Genomic DNA, 21,601 nt, shown 5'->3' with positions numbered 1-21,601 from the left:
CAGTGTGCCCAGTTAAAACAATAATGTTTTCCCAAACCCACACATTATTGTTGACAATGGGAACAGGAAAGAAAATTTGGCAATTTCTTTGTGAGCCATTAAAGGTCTGCCTTACTGGTGTTTCCGTTTAGGGATGTCAGAGAATTCCGCACGAATTTTAAATGGGATGGAATTCTAACAAATTTGGTCCATGGAATCCTCCTCGGAACAGGGTGGCCCAGTCGACCCGGACCAGAGCTCAAGCGGACCCTTTTATTTTTTTGTCTGCCGAATGGCGGATTTTACGAAAATAATCATGAAAAGAAATCCATAAATTGGAAATGGAAGAACACAAACAGCTTTACCCTTTTTACGATATAGGCATTTTCCCTGTGACCTGAGGCTTTCTTTCGCTGGGGCTGAGTCGCGAAGTCTACAGAAATCCTTCATCTTTTCTGTTTATTGTAGGGATGGCAGAGAATTCCGCCACGGATCTCAGTGAGGCCGAATGCCAGTGCATTCGGCCCCCCGAACTCCATGGCAGAACGGCCTGCCACCCCCGTGCCCCCCCGCGGATCCCCCCTGGGACAAGACTTACCTGGGGCGGATCTTCCGGGTGGCGGCTGCGGCAGCTGGTCTTCCAACCGGCTGCCGCCGCCACCACCATTTCCAGTGTTGAAAAAAAAAAGACATGATAGGCTACGTAAAGATTTACGTACCCTATCACGTCTGAGTTAAAAAAAAAAAATGCGCGTATGCAAATTGTGGTGGCTACGGCCGCTGCCATTTGCGTTCCTTATTTTGGGCCGTCTTAGTCTACGTAAATATTTACATAGACTAAGACGGCAAAAATAAGGGGGAATGCAAATAGTGTCTGCTACACTATTTGCGTTCCCCTTATTTTCACCGTCTTAGTCTACGTAAATATTTACGTAGACTAAGATGGCCCAAAATAAGGAACGCAACTGGTGGCGACCATAGCCGCTGCCATTTGCGTACCCGCATTTTTTTTTTAAGTCAGATGTGATAGGCTACATAAAGATTTACGTAGCCTATCACGGCTGACTACAGGGACGCAAACGGTGGTGGCTACGGCTGCCGCCATTTGCATCCCTGCTAGCCAGCGGCTGGATGTCTGGCTGCTGGCGGAGCTAGCCGGCAGCTCCGCAGAATCCCCGCGGAGCTGAGCCGGCCGGCCAGGATTCCGGGGGGAGGGACAGAGCGCCTCCCTCCCCAGCGGAACCCGGCGGAGCCAGGTAAGGGCAATTTCGTACATCCCTAGTTTATTGTCTGTGGAGGTGAGGTCAGGTCAGGACAGGTCTGGTGAGGTCAGATCAGGTCAGGTTCAGTGAGGTCAGGACAGTTGAGGTGAGGTCAGGTCCAGTGAGGTCAGCTGACCTGTAGTTACATGGGGAATCCCCGCGAAGGGCTTTACACTTTTTAAAAGAATAAATAGGCATTTTCCCTATGACCTGAGGCTTACGGACACTGACGGCACACGTGCACAAAGGATTTTTCGGCAGTACTTCCAGAATTATTTACGTAAGTTCAGGGAGCCAAAAAAACCTGGGGGAATCAGGGGCATGTGGACGGCTGAACGGGGTGCCCCTCAGCTCTGCGGAATCCTCGTGGAGCGGAGCTGCTCCGCGAGGATTCCGGGGGGTCAGAACGGATCGCCTCCCCCCCATGGATTCCCCCCTGGAACGGACATTGGGGAATCTGTACATCCCTACTCCTGTTGCTTAAAGAGTGCTGAAAGTAATGTGGAAAAGAACTGCATTTTCCTTTTCAGTCTCTTTTAGTCATACAGCATGTCAACATTTTTCAGTGGAACTGCTAAGGTTTAGGGGTGTATGAAACCCCACTTACCTGGCTCCGCCTGGTTCGGCTGTGGGGGGAGGTGCTCCGACCCTCCCCCCGGAATCCTGGCCGGCCTGCTCCGCTCTGAGGGGATTCCGTGGAGCCGCAAGCCGGCTCCGCCAGCAACCGGACATCCGGCCGCTGGCTAGCAGGGATGCAAATGACGGTTGCCGTAGCCACTGCCGTTTGCATCCCTGTATTCAGCTGTGATAGGCTACCTAAAGACATACGTAGCCTATCACGGCTGGGTTAAAAAAAAAAAAATGCGTACGCAAATGGCAGCGGCTACGGCCGCCACCATTTGCGTTCCTTATTTTTGGCCGTCTTATTATTTTAAAATATTTACGTAGACTAAGACGGAGAAAATAAGGGGGAATGCAAATAGCGTAGCGGATGCTATTTGTGTTCCCCTTTATTTTCACCATCTTAGTCTACATAAATATTTTATGTAGACTAAGACGGCCAAAAATAAGGAACGCAAATGGCGGCAGCCGTAGCCGCCGCCATTTGCGTATGCAGTTTTTTAATTTTTTTTTAACCCAGATGTGATAGGCTATGTATGTCTTTACGTAGCCTATCACAAATGGGGGGGGGGGAAACAGACTGCAAATGGCGGTGGCAGCCGGTCGGAAGACCAGCCACCGCCATCGCCGAAGCTGCCGCTGGAGCCGCTGCCGTCCGGAACATCCGCCCCAGGTAAGTCTCGGGGGGGATCCGCGGGGGGCGGGGGGTGGCAGGCTGTTCCGCCACGGAGTTCGGGGGGCCAAATGCACTGGCATTCGGTCTCATTGAGATCAGTGGCGGAATTCTCCGACATCCCTACTAAGGTTTAAAGGATCAAGCAAAGCCAGCATTATACATATTCCGTGTATGTATCTTATACCAGGCATAGAATTCAGAACATAGGTAAGGATATAGAGCTGTGAAAACATTTGCATTCTTTAAAAAAAATGAACCAAAAAAAAAGAGCCTGTTCCTCAAGGCCAAAGCCAGCTCCAAGTTTGAGGAGGGCCTTGGCAAAGTGCATTCTGGTGGGCTTTCTCCTACACCAGTGCCCCCCTTGGAAAAGTCACTCCCTTGGAAAGGTGCTGATGGTGGGCTGCAGCTGTCACATTTCTCTTGGCCCCCCTCTTTCTTTATGCACTCACAGACACACACAAATAGAGAGGCTTCAGTCTCATGCCTTTAATTCATTATTAATAGGCTCATTACAGATGCAAATCCTTGAAGACTCTCAGGCTACAAAGAATGCCTCCAGGGGATTCAAATGGGAACACGGAATTGCCTGCAGTTTGAAGTGAGGCTTGCTGGCTAGACTAACTTAGCGAGAGATGTCCCGCCCTTCCAGTGATGCTTCCCTACATCGCCTCTCATGCATCACCAACTGGGTCAACCATCTCAGCTCCGCCCCTGACATTTCCTTCCTGGCTCTGTGCCGCAGTCTAGCATCTCTTAGGTCACAACCTCACTCTCCCCCTTGTCCTCCTCCCGGCTTCTCAAAGAGAATCCCCCATGGAAGGTGAAGAGTGCAGCTCATTCTTGGCATTGAAAAGCTGGAAAGAGGAGGAGCTGACCCCCAAGCTATTTCTTTTGTTGATGGGCAGTGCGGTTGGCACTCAAGGGCTCTTGGTAGGGGCAGGGGCAAAGATCTCAAGGGGAAAATAAATCTAAGTGATGTCAAGAAGGCCATCCTTTTTGAAAAATCACCATTTTGCAGGTCTATTTGACAGACTTCGAGCAGGAGAGCACGAGTGAGAGTGACTGAGCAGTGGAGTAAGATGAAAAATGATTTTTAAAATTTATTTTTTATTTGAGAGATCAAAAGGAAGAGAGAAGTGGTGTGGTGTGGTGTGGTATGGGGTGAGAGGAAAGGAGAGAGAGAGAGAGAGAGAGAGCATGTTGGAATAATTTTCTTCAAAGCCAAGTTTCTTTCCAACCTTTTTCTGAGGACCCAGCGGTCAGTGGTGAAGCTTATGTAATCCTTTTCCCCTCATATTTTTATTCTGAAGGCAGGGGTGGCAGGCTTCCTTGCTTGTTATTGCCTGCATTACCTGTTTTTAAAAGTAATTATTCCTCAAAATCCATTCCTGGAGCTTGGGTTTGGTGCGGACATTTTTTTTTAAAAAATGTAACCAATATCCTGGGGTTGGGGGCATTTTAATTTTTTTAAACCATTTTCCTTTGGCCAGGAGAATTGCTATTATTTTTAGCCAATATCCTGGTGCTAGAGGATTTTTAATTTTTTTAACCAATTTTCAGGGGCTGTGCTGGCATTTCATCTTTTTAAGCATTCAAAAATCAGTATTGCTCTAATAATCCCTGTATTTGGCCAACTCAAAGATCAGAAAAAATGTGCACGCTTTTGAGAACTCCAAATCTTTTCATCAGGCAAGATGTTATGAAAGGATTGGGAGGAAAAACACCAAAGAGATGGTGAAGTCACATTGTCATAGAGTTCAGACTAATCCCAAAGTGTAGTGTGGGATGAGGAGTTTGCAGGTATTCAAAGTGGGCTGTACTCAGCAGGTCCAGTTACAGGAAACTCTTGTTGCCCCAGTATATACTGGGAACAAAAGAACATAAGAACTTACAAAAAGCCATGCTGGATCAGACCAAGGGTACATCTAGTCACAGAATCATAGAATCATAGAATAGTAGGGTTGGAAGGGGCCTACAAGGCCATCGAGTCCAACCCCCTGCTCAATGCAGGAATCCAAGTCAGAGCATCCCTGACAGATGGCTGTCCAGCATTCTGGACTAGTGGCCAACCAGCCACAACCAGTGGCCAACCAGCTGTTGACCAGGAAACCACAAGTAGGAAATGAGTGAACAGCACCCTCCCACCCATGTTCCCTAGCAATTAGTGTACATAGGCATACTGCCTCTCATACCGGACGTAGCACTTCGCCATCAGAACTAGTAGCCATTGATAGCTAGGGATGTCAGAGAATGCCACCACGGACTCCAGTGAAGCCGGATTCTTTAGAATCTGCCCCCCTGGAATCCATGGCGGAATGGCCTCCCCCCCGCCACCCCGCGGAATCCCTCCAGGATGGAGCGTACCTGGTGGCGGATGCGGCAGCTCCAGTGGCTCTGGCGGCAGCAGCGGCTGCAAATAGTGACCGTCGTAGCAGTCGCCATTTGTGTGGCTGCCTTTCTTCATGATAGGCTGTGTAAATACTTACGTAGGCTATCACGGCTTGGCAGCCACGCAAATGGCGGCCGGGGTAGTGGCCGCCATTTGCAGCCGCAGCAGCCCGGCGGCTCCGCGGAGTTGCCATGGAGCAGAGCCGGCCAGAGAGGATTCCGGGGGAAGGGACGGAGCACCTCCCCCGACTGCAGATACCCTGGAACGGAGCCAGGTAAGGCTTTCGTACATCCCTATTGATAGCCTTCTCCTCTAGGAATGTGTCTAACCCCTTTTTAAAGCCATCCATGTTGGTGGCCATCACTACATCTTGTAGTAGCAAATTCCATATTTTAGGAAGAAGGAGTGGGGAGAATGTTTGATCCTCCATTTTGGGGACTTCATATTCCCCAATTATAAACTGTCTTATAATTCATTTGTGTGTCTAGAAATTCATAAACTGGCTTATAATGTCTTTGCATAATGCTATGTCTTTAAAAAACCCTGTGCCAGATGGCCGGCCAACCAACTTCTATATTTTTAAAAGCTCTTCTGCACAATGTTGGCCCTGCCTCAAGTGACTCCTTAGCTCCGCCTTTGTTGACCTATTTTCTGTCCCACCAATCGGATTGGACATCAGCTCCCACTTCCAGGAGCAGTGGGAACGAAAGTGTATTCTTCAGGCAGAAAAATGAGGACAGCTAGGATAGGGAAGATATTTGTTTCATGTGTGTGTGTGCATGGCAGAATTTGGGGGAGAATTATACTGTTATTTCATATTTTACAAAATGCCTAAATAACCCAAATGCCTTTGAGGATAGGGTCATACTGTAAATCTGCACTCATCCGTGCCCCGTACTCTGATTGCTACAACATGTAATTGCCACCAAAAACAACGTGTATATGGCCAGGGCTCCATAAAATTGCAGGTTGTTTGAATCCAGTTCCTTCTGGTCTTTCCTCCATTGTATGTTGATTTTTCCTTCAGTTTCTTACTCGGCCATTGGACTTAGATTATATTTGGAATAAAATGTGGGTTGTTTCTCTGCTGCAAAGATGATGCAACAGTGCAGGCAATCTGTCTTCATATTTATTCACATCAAACACCTCCATCCACCAGTGCATCTGTGATCTGTCTCAGAACACGAGATGGCTGTGCACTTAGTGAATGCACACAGCAGCAGATGTGCCTCAATGTGACTGCATGTTGTGCTGATGTAAGGGCCGTTTGGGCACTGTGAAATTTCCCTGTAGCACCATAATCCTGACACTTCATCCGAACACTGGAAGCAAAAAGTATGTGCTCTGCTACTGAGCTACATCACCTCAGCAAATTAATCCTTGCAGTTTTTTTCATTGTAGCCTGAAACTTTAGGCGCTACAATGTTATTTGGTAGTTTTGTTAACATCCTAAGGAAAGGAACTAACAACCTGATCTGTAAGTGCTACATGTATTCTGGAATGCCAAAGGAACCAAAGCAGAATCTGATGTAGGGAAAATATAGCAGAGCTGTCCAGCTTGCTACTCTGAAATCCCCTGAAGCCACCCATTAGGCATCTCTACACCTAAAATCTTGCATTTAAAATGGGGCTTTCTGCTTCCATTTTAAATGCAGGATCACGACGACTCCCTTTTTCATGTGCTTCCCTTTCCCCCTCCTTCTCCCCATATCTGAGTCTTCCATTATCTTTCATTGATCTCGCTCTTCTTCTTGCTGCTTTCCCTCTTTTCACAGAGGGAACTCAAGTGGAACACAACGGGGCAATTTGATAGCTCATTATCTGCGATCTATTTAAAAACGGAACAAAAGGCATTTAGCGCAGGAGACGCCTGGAATGATCACGGCGACATGTAAAGAACCTGTAAACGTCCATGAAGGAGCAATCTCAATCGCAGGATAAAAGCTCCGTGAAAGAAAGCCATTATAAGACAGACAGGCAGACAGACAGACAGACAGATGACAGATGACAGATAGATAGATAGATAGATAGATAGATAGATAGATAGATAGATAGATAGGAATGAGACAGTGCTGCGGATATACAGCACTCACAATAATTCTAATCATTCTAGGCTGGCTGCAATCTCATGCACACTTACCTGAAAGTAAGTCCCACTGAATACAGTGGGATTAACCTCTGAGTAAATATGCACAAAATTGTGCTGTCAGGATTCTGCATAGAATGTGTCATGCAGGATGTTGTTGCAGAGGTAGTGAAAGCTGTCCTAAGGGTTTCTGCCTGATGTATAAGCTGTCTTGCTTGCCACCTTATCCACAGACTGTTCTTCAGGAGAAGCTTTATCTTTGGTTATTATGAGATGTAAGTCGGGTGAAAAAAAGTAAGTGTGGTGAATTCTCCTAAAATATGTCTTGAATATATCGACAAGCAAGGCATTGAACTATGTGGTGAATCTTAATTTCCATCCTACTGAAACCTAAAATGGTGTCCTATTAGCAATATATAAAATAGGACTGGAGCATTTGACATTCAAGGATAACACATACATACATACACACACATACACACACACGCGCACGCACACACACTGAAGGTACTGTTTCATTTGCAACCACAGGCTATTGCACAGCTGTACAGAACATGCACTAGAGTCTACATTATGACTCAGATCAATGATTTATGGACGGCAGGCACTGCGGTTTGTCAAGTGCAGAGACGGGGCAAGATTGCCCCTCCCCCTTCTCTGTCTTTTAAAAAAGGGTTCAATAACAGTTTAACCTTAAGAATTGCTGCTGCAGCTAATGGAGGAAAGAGGTGTACTACTGACTGCTGCAGCAGCACAAGCCATTATGCTATCCTGGCATTGCAGGAAGGTGACACCAGTGCGAATGCACAAGATTGGAATGTGAGTTTTGAATTTGGTGCTGGCCAAAATGCTGGGGACTTCAGTGCCCCCTCCAATGGAAAACAAGGGGAGAATTCTGCAGCAAGCAGTGTGATGGTTCCCACCAAATTTAGGTCCAGTCAAATTGGCCTTTTTTCATGGCCAAAACAGTGTGCTGTACATTTCATTCATTCATTCATTCATTCATTCATTCATTCATTTCATTTATATCCCGCCTTTTTTCCTCCTTAAGGAACCCAAGGCAGTGTACATAATCCTCCTCCTCTCCATTTTAGCCTCACAACAACAACCCTGTGAGGTAGGTCTGAGAGTAGGTCTGAGAGTCTGTGACTGGTCCAAAGTCACCCAGTGAGCTTCCATGGCCGAGTGGGGACTAGAACCCAGATCTCCCGACTCCCAGACCAACACTCTAGCCACTACACCATGCTGGCTGAACTTGCAGCTGGCACCTGAATAAATGAATAAATCCTGGAGTTCTTTTGCTTAAATGCGGCTAAGACGGCTCAAGCTCTTTTCTGGGAAGTACACAAGGAGGTACTACAAATAAATGAAAGTAGCACTGCCATCACAACCATAATCCCACTCCTGCGATTCATTGTTTCTCTCCACTGGTATTCAAGTGGTGGCTCAGCTTCCTCCAACTAATTTTCCAAATATACGCTGCTGCCTGGCTTGAGATGGAGAAAACATTTTGCAGCTGTGCAATGGAAGCCCAGCCATTTATTCCCAGGAAAAGATGGATTTCAAATCCAATAGTTTACAAGTGTGCTTCTAGATGAATTTTTGAAGAGGACAGGGAGTGAGATGGTGCTTCAAGTGCATTGTCACACAGTGGGAGCAGTTTGATAAGATAATTTGAGATCTTCAGCAGCGAATTGTCAGGGGGCAGGAATAGCCTTCATAAAGTACATTGTAGAAAGAGAGAAACACAGAAACCTTTCTAGAAAAGCCCTACAAATGCATGTGGGAGGCTAACATTCAGGTGAACTACATAAGCTTTGGAAGAAACATCCATTAGATGAAATAAATGGCTGGCAGGAAACTCCTCTCATAATTCTCTGTGAAATAATAGTTTTGATTAAAAAAGAAATATCGGACACCAGGTTAACAACAACAACAACAACAACAACCCTCTTGTTTACTTTACCATCTTTGATTATGGGGAAAGATGTCATCAGGGACAGGATAGAAGATGTTGGCATTTTTATGTACACTCTAAACTTAATCTAACGTAGCAGAGAAACCAATTTGGTTCAGTGGATAGATTGCTGGAGTTAAACCAGGGGTGGGCAACTTGTGGCCATCCAGATGTTTTATGTAAACAGCAAGAGGGGAAGGCACTGATGGGTCCCAAAACAGAAGAGAAAATATTTTCTGGTGCCTGGAAAAAACTTTTATTATGCACAAAATAATAATAATAATAATAATAATAATAATAATAATAATAATAATAATAATAATAATATGTAGGCCAGAGGTTTTGGCCTACAACTTCCATCTGACCTCGCTGGCACAGCCACTGGTGAGGGATCATGGGAGTTGTAGGCCAAAACATCTGGAGGTTCACAAGTTGCTCACTCCTGGTTTAGACCAGGGTGACCTGAATCCAAATCCCAGCTCAGACACAGGTGCTCTTGAGCTGGTCTTCATCTCCCATCCACACACAGGGTTGTGAAGATATATTGTGCTAACTTCATGTAAAGTGCCTTGGGCTATTTGGGATGTGATACAAATTAATAATTTGGAGTGCAAGTGGGAAACAAATTACAACTCTACTGGGTTTTAGGACATTACTGATACTAGTGGCACCTGCCTCAGTGTTTGTGTCCTTGCAGAATGAACTATATTTTACACAAAGCCCCTCGGTCACAGTGCTCCCATCATGGACATCAACAAACCCATGACTACAGCAGTCCTTGCATTGGTATATAGTGCTCATCACACAAATGTCACATCACATTTGTAAATGGCATGTAGACATCAAGGACCCAATAGCATAAGTAGTCAAAGCACTTGGCTGAGAGAACAATATTGTTAGAGGTGTCACCAAAACAACCGCAGCCTGAGATGGGCACAACGGGGTCCTGCAGTTCTGCAGATCGTGCTTGACTGTAATGTCAGAATCTCAGTTGAGTTTTGGCTGCCACCTCCATTTCATGCTAGCCCTTAGGGATCTCAGTCAGGGATCTGCACATGGGCAGGAATGAAATGGCCATTTATACAATCATTTCTGTTGGCGTTCTGAACACACGTGTACAACAGGATGAGGATTAAAGAAAGCGAAATGAAAGGTGTGATCCAATGAACAGTGGTCCTTTTCGGTACTATCCCATGTAAATGGAATAAGTACAAAGCAGATTGCAATCCCCGTGTTGACAGTAGGCAGCTGAACTGGATGTTAATTTGGGCTTGGTTAAGGTTCAGGTTCAGATGTATTTACCCCAGTACAACCCCCTGACACATACTTTTGTAATGTGAATTACTTGTTTTGTATTCAGCAGTATTGTAGGCTGCCTGCCAAGCAGATCATTGCTCTGGCTAGATGAAGTGTGGGTGGAAGACAGAGCATTGTTCCTAGCAAATCAGGGTAAGAAGAAATGAAGATGGATATCAAGAAATGTCTAAGTGGATGACGTAGAAGGCTAAGAGCGGGCCCAGCTTCCTGCTTCAGTGTGGAAATGAGGTGGCGATAAGCATATGTTCAAATCATTGACCCACACAGCAATTAGTTTTCAAGAGGGTGAGGAATGAATTGGAAAGTTTCGTGTTATGATTTTTTTTAAAGATTACAACATATTTAATGGGCATTTATTTTTACAATGCCAAACTAGTTTTTAATCAATAACCTTTTTAAAATCTTCTGTTACAGTTCAGATACATTAGCCAAGACAAAATTAAGGCCCAGGTTCAGTTGTTATCAAGTTCAAGGTTCCTTTTCAAACTTACCGTTTCATCCTGGTTTTATTATATCTAAAACAAATGGTGACTATCTCCCTAAGTAATTATAAATAAGATAAGGGACCGATCAGTATTTACTGGGCTCTCAGTATGAAAATCACTTTGTGAAAAAAAAGTATTTTATGTTTTATGGAAGGATTGAATATTCTAGGCACAAAATGGTTTTGCAGTACAATAACCTTTTTTTTTTCACTAGAGCTTAACAAGGAAAAATATCCTGCAATAAAAATCAAAAGGTCATCTAATGGAGACACTGAAATGTAAAATACATCCCTAATTAAAAGACTGCCTATCTGTATTGTATTTGGGGAACTTTTGAGGTTGCTTTTACTTGAACTTTCTTAAAGATAAGTTGGAAAATACTTGAATTTTAGGTAATAGGCTAGGATTCTAACTAGGGTTGTAGGAGAAATTTCCCGCATAGGCTAAACCATGAAAATGCACATTTGAGGGGAATTTGCACATTTTCGCAAGTGTGAAATTTACACAATCTGTACATCACTAGTTTTAAACATTCTGTACAATGCTGTCAGTTCTCAAATAATGTATTCTAGAATACTGCATATAAACTAAAAGGACAGTTAATATTACTACAATTATACCTTACCATCCTGCTCCTGTGCACATGTATATAACCCTGTGGAAAGCAGTAATCTTAAGCACATGTTACCTACTGTGTTGGCATCAAGGGTAGGCATGGTTGGGCATCTACCTAATAGTAATATATGAAGTGTTGTGCCCAATGGTGACTTCGCACTAGCAGGAAGCGCTTACACTTGTGAAATGTGTGGCATCCATTTTCACAATTCCCCCCTTCCTACTGCAGCTCTCTATGCCATATCCCATACTGATCCAGAGGGCCCTTAAACACTTCAGGAATAGCTGGCAGGGCTGGGGGGATGTGGCATGAAGGCATGCAGTGTGTGTGTGTGTGTGTGTGTGTGTGTGTGAAAATCAGGTGTCCTGCCATGTACAAGTGTTTTATGCTAGCATAAAACCACTATTGGCTACACCCTAAGAATGTGCTTGGGGCTTAACACAGGATTTGCAACTCATAGCTTCTCTGTATTGTTGTCATAACTGCCACCAATGCAGATGTAATATATCACACTTATCCAGGGCTCAATTTTTTCTTCCGTTCACACACAAAAAGCTCTGTTGAGGATAGGCTTCTCCGTAAATTTCAGCGGAGGAAACATATCAACTACATGCTGAAATAAATTTTCTTCTATGAAATTAATATGGGAAGGGCTTGCAAGGAGAGTGGAGCTCTGTATGCTGTCTGTCTGTCTGTCTATCTATCTATCTATCTATCTATCTATCTATCTATCTATCCATCCATCCAGATGCCTTTGAAAACAGCCTGGAAACTTCAGGTAGTCCAAAATAGGACAGTAAGACTATTAGTAAGGACCAAATGATATGATCATATTATGCTAGTGCTTTGTGCTCTGTACTGGTTTCCAATCCATTTCTGGGCCCAAATCAGAATACTGACGTTAAACTTGAAAGCCCTAAATGGTTTGGGGCCAAGTTACCTCAAGGAGCATGTACTGCTGTATATACCTACCTGGTCATGTTTTGTGAACCGCCCACAGCACTTTGACTATTGGGTGATATAGAAATGCAGCTAATAAATCTATGATAAATATAAAACATATTTAAAGAAAATGTCCAAGGAAGTGATCTATGAGAACTTGGAGGACCAGAATGAATATATGTATTCAAACTGTCTGTACTGGTGATGTTAGTAGGAGCAGGTTCAAGCAGAAACAAACAAGACCCTACCTCAAATCCTGAAAAGGGAAAACCCAAAAAGAATCCACCTGTCTCCATGTACAGAATGTTAGTGTGTGTGTGTGTGTACTGAAAAATTAAGAGTACTGCAATATTTAAAATCCACAAAGTAATTTTTCAGATTTTCTCCCTGCCCTTGATCATAGTTAATAATCTTCAGCTCCATCCCTCAGTGGTTTCTTTAGTTCCTGACCTTCTCTCTTGCCAGAGCTCTTTCCTAAATACCCTGCAAAGTTTCCGTTTTTTAAATGTCACAAAATATCAACTAAGTACCAAAGACAAGAAGCAAGTCAATAAATGTTTGTATTCTGTGCTTGATGCTCATTTTTTATTTCATTTTAGAAAGAAAGGGGGGGGGGACATTAACCCAGAGCTTAATCTTAACCTTAAAATAAAAGTTGGAAAAAGAAGGGAGCCTGGGGGAACACATCAGTTGGAATTATTGTTTACCATACAGTGCAATTTAATAAAAATAAAATAAAATATAAAAATACTACGGAAATGCCTTGAAACTATCTAGGAGAAAGCTCACTGTTTCCTATGGTGGACAGAGCTATAATTAAAAAGCTATCCACAGTCTGGGGTTGTCAAAAGTACTTTGTCACCTGAAGCACATTCCTTGTAATTATCTTTTAGGCTTTAAGCTAGATCACCATTAACCTATGAAGAAGAAGGGTTACTATGCTTTCTGGTGTGAGAAATTGTATCATCATGTAAATTAAACCCTGTTAGGCAGTCAAATTGGATTTGGGAAAATGATTGAGTATTAAATCTAGTCATGTATGGTATCAAATAACACAAAGTATGAGATGCTAAAAGGAAAGGAAAGCCGAGGAAAGTTTAGATTTCTTCCCTCAGAACCTTTGATCCTCAGACTTCCTGCACCTAGACTTCTACAGCCATAGGTACATTTCTGAAATTATGGTTTGCACTAGGTCAAGATTCCCCCCTTCCCCCAGATGATATAAAATGAGTTGACCCGATGTCAGATAACTACAATACCATTAAAGTTACTCCAAAATTTTGTTTATTTATTTATTTAATTTTTGTAACACCCAATAGCCAAGGCTCTCTCGGCGGTGGTTCACAAAATATAAACCACAAAAACACAACAGAAAATATAATATAAAATATAATAGATTAAAACTACAAAATAAAAATACAACCAGAGTAAAACTAGCAGCTGTGCAGATATTTTAAATGCAATAGCAGATTTAAGACAGCCTAGCTAAAAAACAAACAAACCCTGGAATGTTAAAATGATAAAAATGCCTGGGAAAATAAAAAGGTATTCACCTGGCATCAGAAAGAGTACAACATAGGTGCCAGGTGAACCTCTCTAGGAAGTTTGTTCCACAACTGAGATGCCACAGCAGAAAATTCCCATTTCCTGGCAGCCACCTGCCTTACCTCTTTTGGCAGGGGCTCCTGGAGAAGTACCCCTGAAGGGGACCTTAGGGTCCGGCCAGGTACATATGGGAGGAGGTGATGCTTCAGGAATCTCCTAGCACGTGATTGTTTTGGTGAATAGGCAAATATTCCTACGATCAATGAAAAATAAGATACAGGTATCATTAAGAAACAAACCCTTGAGGCTGTTGTTGATCCATTTTGCTGGGTTCTGACCTCCTGCTGCTTGCTTGCTTGGTCTCTCTTTGTTTTCGAAGGACCTCTTTCATGGCTATTCCACGTATCACATAGCAGTAGGGATGGGTGAGAATTTCATTTGATTTGCATGTTGATGCAAACTTACCTAATTCACAACCCACAGACTTACACATGGGCCAGAACACAGCTGTGCTCCAAACTCTGCACATTTCCAAACATTACAGTGGAGTTAGTCAATAAAATATGTGCACAAGACATGCACGTATTATGAAAAACACACCAAATATGCATATTAAGGAAATGTGTGCACAAAGTCATGATAGATTTGGGAGGTAGGGAATGTGTACATTTTAAATAGTATGTACAAAAATGCATATATTATGAGAAATGCACACAAAAACATGTATGCAGTTTCAGGCTGACTTTTAAAAACAAAATATGCAAATTGATGAAGAAACTAGATAGAACAAACTTAACAGTGGAAATCCAGTAAACTGAATGAAAGCAAACTTGACAGATTCGCCCATCGCCTACGTAACAGCTGATGTGGGTTCACTTGAGAGGAACTTGCAGTCAATCCTGGTTCCCTGATAAGTGTATCTGTGTGATACACATATTTGCCTCATTACCGTGGTCTATTTATAGTTGTATACTTCAAAGATGTGAAGTGGCCTTTACTTTGAAAACGGTCCGGAAACTTCAGCTGGTCCAAAATAGGGCTGCAAGATTGTTAACAGGGACTGGCCTGCGAGCTCATATTACACCAGTACTTTTTCAGCTGCACTGGCTGCCAGTCCATTTCCAGGCCCAATTCAAAGTGCTGGTGTTAACATTTAAAGCCCTTAACGGCTTGGGGCCAGGTTATCTGAAGGATCGCCTCCTCCCATATGTGCCTGCCCGGACCTTAAGATCATCCTCAGTGGCCCTTCTCCATGAGCCCCTGCCAAAGGAAGTGAGGCGGGTGGCTACTAGGAGGAGGGCTTTTTCTGCTGTGGCACCCTGGCTGTGGAATGAGCTCCCTAGTGAGGTTTGCCTGGCACCTACATTGTATCCCTTTTGGCGCCAGGTGAAGACCTTTTTATTTTCCCAGGCATTTTAGCATTTTAGCTTTCTAAACTTTTAGCTTTGCTGTTTTAAAAAAATTGTATTTTAAACTCCTGCACTGCTGCAAGGTTTTATTGTGGTTGTATTGTTATATTGTGGTTTTAATGTTCTATATATTTTAAATTGTTTTATTGTGTGTTGTTTGGTTTTAATTTTTGTGAACCACCCAGAGAGCTTCGGCTATTGGGCGGTATAGAAATGAAATGAATGGATGAATGAATGAATGAATGAATGAATAAACACGAATTGGACTCAGATCTTAATGCTACTCGTGGAATATCAGAGTTTTGCACATGTCCCCTGAGGAGAGATGCATGTGCTGTGTTTGTCTGAAGCTTATGCATCTTATTATGATGGAGATGCGCAGATCTTTGCTTTGGCTGTTAAGGCAAGAACACAAAAAGTAGGAACTGTCAGTCATGCTGTCTCCCTCTTCCCTCTACTGTACAAAGTGATATTTGAAGGGAATAATATTAAATAATATTGAAATAATCAGCAGGATAGTGTAACAGAAAAAAAGATATGCTGGTTTCATATGCTCCAACTATGAGATCAGTTCCACAGGGCCACAGATGGTTTGTAGGATCATATAAATGAACCTACTGTGGAAGGCTCAAAGGGACCATCATGTGGCCAAAGATTATACCCCTGAGAGGGTACTCAAATGCAAATAGTGTACTGGGAGCAGAAAGCTTCTCCACATCTGTGCATAGGACTTAGGAAGCAAGTGACAGACTCCTCTTTTACTTCCAAATGTAATCTAGTTGTATTTTATAAAAAATGTTCTCTGCCAAGATGAGTGGTACAGTTCTTAAAATGAAAGCCCTCTTGTCACATTCTTAACTAGCAGTCTCTGCAAAGGAATTATATGGACACACTGGACAAAAGAGAAATTTGGCCAAGGAAATGTTGGCGTTACTTTTATTCCTCTGGTCTGTTTTCTGCTATAGAAAAAGAAGAAATGCTGTGTCCAATTTACTCAGTGCTTACTGGCATCATAAATATACTTTAGGTTTAGCATGGTCAAACTCATATTTTTTTTGTACAAAAAGACCTGGTGAGGTGTTTCATTATCTGATATCTCTGCTGGGGAGTTTTGGATAAACTTAGGATGACTTATGGAAAGTAGAAACTGTGTTTGATAAATCTCACTCGTCTTCATTTGATCCTGGGTCAGGTTTACCAGAAAAGCAGTATAGGTATGCATGTCAGATGGCTCTGAGCCAGCCCTATTGAAATTCCTCACTTTAAAATGTGAATAATGCTGCTCCCTCCATACGTAGGGCTGTTGTGAAAATGCAAAAATACAGGGCAAGAAATGCTCAATGATAAAACTTGAAGGCAAATGGAAAAACCTCCTTCTCAAAACTCCAACCTGCTGTGACACTAAGTTACCTCTGCAATATGGGTAGCACTGAAGATTGTGAAGCCTCCGTTATGTCCCCACCCCACAGAAATCTAGCACTATTGTAAACATGATGTTCTTGTGTTGAACAAGACTCTTGTCTGACATGACACTACAGCACTTAGTGTGAAAAGTCTTTTCGTCTCTCACTAACGTCATGTGTAGAGCGGCAAATTCTGTCATTCTGCAGTAGTTTGTGTAATGCCTTTTGTCTCAGCAATTAATAGAATGAGATCAGGTCCCTTGTAAATGTAAGGCAGAAACATGCAGTTCATTTTTAAAATGTGGTCTTTTCTTTGCAAGTGTTAGTAGATACAGACATAATTTGCCAACATTTTAGCAGGCTTCTCCCCCCCCCCCCACTCCTTTTTGTTTTTGAAGGAAACTTTTCATTTTTCTGCCAAATTAGTGCATGTTGATAGTGGCCTGTAGCCAGCAGTGAGTGACTTTGCTTTCAATTTGTGGAGAGGGGATAATTGAGGTAGTGTGTGCGCGATAAATGAGAGGATGCATCAGTTCCATATAACTCTTTCATAAGCCTTAAAATGCGAAGCAAGGCACATTGATGTGAATTGCAAAAGGATACAATTAGCTTGTACTTGAAAGAGAAGGATTTTTAGTATGCTGTTAGCTTCTTTAACAAGTGACTAGACAAAAAAAGCCAATCATTTATAACCTTGCCAGGAGTATGACAAAAGTGTGTGTTACAGAATACTTTAATGTATCAACTTTCCATAAAATAATTCTATTAACTCTTGGTTGTTGCCTTTGTAATTCGTAGGAATATATTGCCTTGGCAATACAATGTTTTTTTGGGATCGTAATAATACTGAAGAAAATAAGCACTCCTTATTAAAATTGAGAGCAAAGGCATCACTGTTAATTGTATAGATTAGGAAATACATTTGCAATGGTGATATTTAATGTTTTCTGAATATTTGGGTTTTTTTTGTTTAAATGCAGTCCTTTATGGAAACATAACAACAGCAGTGGGGAGCAGGGTGGTGGGGAGGGGACTCCATTCTAATTACTTCAGGGTTTCTACTTAGGGATGATGTGGGAGTCTGAAAAGGGGGTAGAGTCCAATGGACTCCCCACCACCACCGTCTGGCCTCCCGGACCCTGCTCACCATGCCCTGGGAAACTGACAGACCTGGCCGCTGAGTGCCCTGGAGCTCAGTGAGCAGCTGGGAGCTCTCACCCTGGCCTCCTTCTGGGGGACGCCAGGGTGAGAGCACTGGGGGCTGGCCATGCCAAGGACTCATCAGTCAAGCCCTCGTGTGCATAAAGCACAAGGACTTGACTGTTGGAGGCCTTGGTGTGGAGAGGAGGGGTGGCTTGCACAGCTCAGCAGGGAGGCTCGCTGAGCAGGTCCGGGCCATGCGAGCTGGTGGGGCAGCCCATTGAGCTCCCCCAACCCTGGACGAAGATGAGTCCATCCATCCCTATTTCTACTTCATAAGTGTTAGAAGAGCAGATGTTCCAAGAAATAGTGTCTAAAGCTAAATCTGAGGTAGATTTGTAGGAATATGCTGAGGAAAAGACCTATAGGAATGCGAAGGGAAGTAAAATTAATAAAATATCAGGGTCAGTGTTGGCAGGAGAAGGATTTTGTACATCTTTAGGTTGCTCCTGAACTGTGTCTACACTACATTTGAGGCAGATCCAGATGGCCCAGAGGGCCTTAGTTTGGCAAAACCGCTGCAAAAATTTCAACAAGGGTTAAAAGCATTTTGAAAGGATTCTCGAGATTTCTAGGAGGGCATTCACACTTCTCTATAATAGCAGTGATGTGTAATAGTTTGTCAGAAAATAATCTTTTGTCAGTGCTCTGCATTCAGTGATGAAATGTGGTGGTATGGTATTGTATGTCTGGCCACTCTTGCCCATTTTCACTACTACCTATTAGTCAACTGAAGAAGAAAAAAGGCAAAACCCACAGTTTGACAGGTAATTAAATGCATTTAAGCTGAGTTGTGGCCAATAATACCTGTACCACCTAAAGGGTTTGTTATTTATTGTAGAATAAGCTATTGTAAGCAAGATGCACAGTAATAACTCAGCAATAACCATTTTTGTGCCTGTTCTTTGCCCATTTCATTTCCTGCTTTTTCAGAAGACCTTGGCATATCTGTCTCCTCTATTTTTGGGTGTTCAAGGGCAAATGAATAGATAAACATGGGTCTTTTGTTGTTGTTGTTCAGAGAATTAACTATCAAGATCTCTGAATCTATCTCCTCAACGTGCTCTTGAAGAAGACCAAATTGAAATTGAAGTCAAAGAGTACATAAAAGGAGAATATTGGGAAATGGTTTAAAGATTAAATTAAGGCATACTTTACCAGCCTAATTTAATAAACAATTCTGAAATGCATACCAACCACAGTTCACTTTCATATCAGTATATCTAAACATAATAAACAGCATATTTATATAAAGAAAGCAAGGGCATTTGCTCTAAAGCAATAGGAGTTAACGATTCAGTGGGAGTCAGCTATTCTACATGAACTGAGTAGATAGAGGCCACAATCAGAGAACAATCTGATCTGATGTTTTTCATATGCATACTAAGGAGCAAGAGCACATCTTCCTGCTCCTCCACAAATCTGGCATCCCTGGACCATCTCTGAGGTCACTAGTGTCCCCATATGAGACTAAAGTTTTATTATGCTCTATGCACATAAAATCCAGTGCATGTAGGCCTGCATATCCTAAATAAAATATGGGAATTGACTACACAATCTGGGCCTATGTGGATTAGATTTTATATGCACAGGCCCTATTTAAACATTATACATGGAAATCAGATGGTAGCAGAAGAGAGGCCCATTGGTTAAGGAAGAAAGGACAGTGCTCTCACTCACTTGCTCTCTCCGCTATGCATGGGGGAGTGACTGGTAAGAGTATTGTCCAAAATGGGCCATAGATGCTTAAAATGTTATTACCAGAATGGAATACTGGAATGATAAGTGTGAGGTGGACAAAGGATCATCTTACAACATTGAAAGTCTTGTCTTTTCCACAGTGGACCTCCCTGGGTTAGCAATATCCTGCATCTTTGTGCTAAAGGTGGAAAATTGCTTATGTTCAGTGGGTCATCACTAGGGATGTTGGATTCAAATGAGTTCAGATTTCTATGAATCCAACCTGCACATTGCAAAGCAGATTGGATTTTCTGAGTTGTGGAAACTGCAGACTTGAGGAGCGGTGTTTTTTGTTTGGTTGGTTTTAACGTTGGGGGGATTTGCGCGCATGTGCACTTATGCAAGTGAGCATTAGCACAAATGAGCATTAGCGTAAGTGCACATTTGCAAATGAACAAAATTCTCATACAAGAAATCTGATTCTGTCAATGAGAAGATGATGGAAGCAAAGACACCTAACAGTCCATAAAACACAGAATAGATTTAACAAAATCCATATATTTCTAGTCATCACTGGCACCGTCACATCTTTTATTCCTAGTCATCACTGGCACCTTCACATCTTTGTCTCAGATCGCCTCACTTCCTATGCTCAATTACGCTCTGTTTTCTGCTTCATTTGTATGGGAAAAGTGTACATTGCAAACAGGAAAAATGAACATTTTTTTAACAGTGCACACCAAAATGTGCACATTTCCCTCATAGACTACAGTGTGAAAATGTTTTAAAAATGCATTTAAAAAGTGCACATTTTTCAAATGTGAACACACATTCAGAAAATGTGAGGTATCCACCACCACCCCTGCCCCTCAAAAGCAAAACTATTCATGTTTGGAGGTTCAAACAGGGCAAATTCAAGTCCAAAATGAACCAAAATGAAATTCTCATACATCCCCGATCTTGTCTCCCCTTCCATTGTAGTTTAAATTGTAAACCCATCTTTTTGCTTACATTAATTTTTTAAATGGCACTGATGGCATTACCTAATAATGGTGGGGTGGGATGAGACCGTCAGAGGAAACCATCTGATACGGTTTGAATTTGCAATGTTCCTCCCCTAGGAAATAAATCAAGCATTCTAATCCTTCCCTCTTAGACAGCTGAAGAGGATTTAGATATTATTAGGGTTGGGGTTTTTTAAAAAGAATTTCCATCCCTGATCCACTGGTTGGATTTAACATGATGATCTAGAAGGGTAACGTTTTGAATGTTGTTACCAGTTTCTCATTCCCTCAGCTGTCTTATCCAGCAGGACAGATTTTGCTCTCAGCTGTGCCATAGTAAATCAGGAATTACTGTCACTGGAATCCTTCCATCATCACCTGAAATTCTAAGGCTCCATGTCTGCATCCTCCTCTCTCCTAGGGATTCATATACATATGCTTGACATTGCAAAGTCCTGCCTTTATACCTGTCAAATGAAGCTTCAGGAGAAAAAGAAGTGCTGATTAAGGTATTTTAAGCCAAAGTATGTGTGTTTTTAAAGAGTGTCCAGCCAAAAAGGATTGTGCACTGACCTCATGCGAAATGCTGTTAGATGGTGACATCTGCCTGTTAAAATATCCTTATATGCATCATCTTCACCACCTTCTTTTCCTCCTGAGTGTTTAGGATTTTTCAAGACTCTCCACAAAGGTGTAATCTTATATCTACTTACATAAAAAGAATACATTGCTTTTATCATATGAGATGCAACAGGAATGTGATCGATACATATTCAGCATTTCCCTTTTTTAGCCCAAGGAACCAACAGATTCCCCCCCCCCCAGGAGATCCTTCCCCCCCCCCCCCGCCTCCTGTAAGTGACTTCAATTGTTATTTCATATTATGACAATTGTAATTGTATATAGCATTCTAAACTTGAAAATTCTGACAGGACCTCAGTAGCTTCCATAAATCCATCACACTGCACAAAGTAGAATTTAAATTGACAGAGCTATGCCAGGCACTGAAATAAAAGTACCAAGAGCACTT

At 42.6% G+C, this 21,601-nt stretch overlaps 1 protein-coding gene across 1 annotated transcript in view; it reads left to right on the top strand.

Annotated features, from left to right (window-relative positions):
- Positions 1-21,601, top strand: part of LRP1B (LDL receptor related protein 1B) — a 1,474,154-nt gene that overhangs the window by 123,510 nt on the left and 1,329,043 nt on the right. The gene's annotated exons all lie outside the window — the stretch shown is intronic.

Source organism: Heloderma suspectum, chromosome 1 (assembly GCF_057233095.1).
Source record: "Heloderma suspectum isolate Gila_16-S chromosome 1, 16-S_ref, whole genome shotgun sequence".
NCBI lineage: Eukaryota > Metazoa > Chordata > Lepidosauria > Squamata > Helodermatidae > Heloderma > Heloderma suspectum.
Note: the sequence above shows the minus strand (reverse complement) of the source record. Positions and strands in the feature narration are given on the sequence as shown.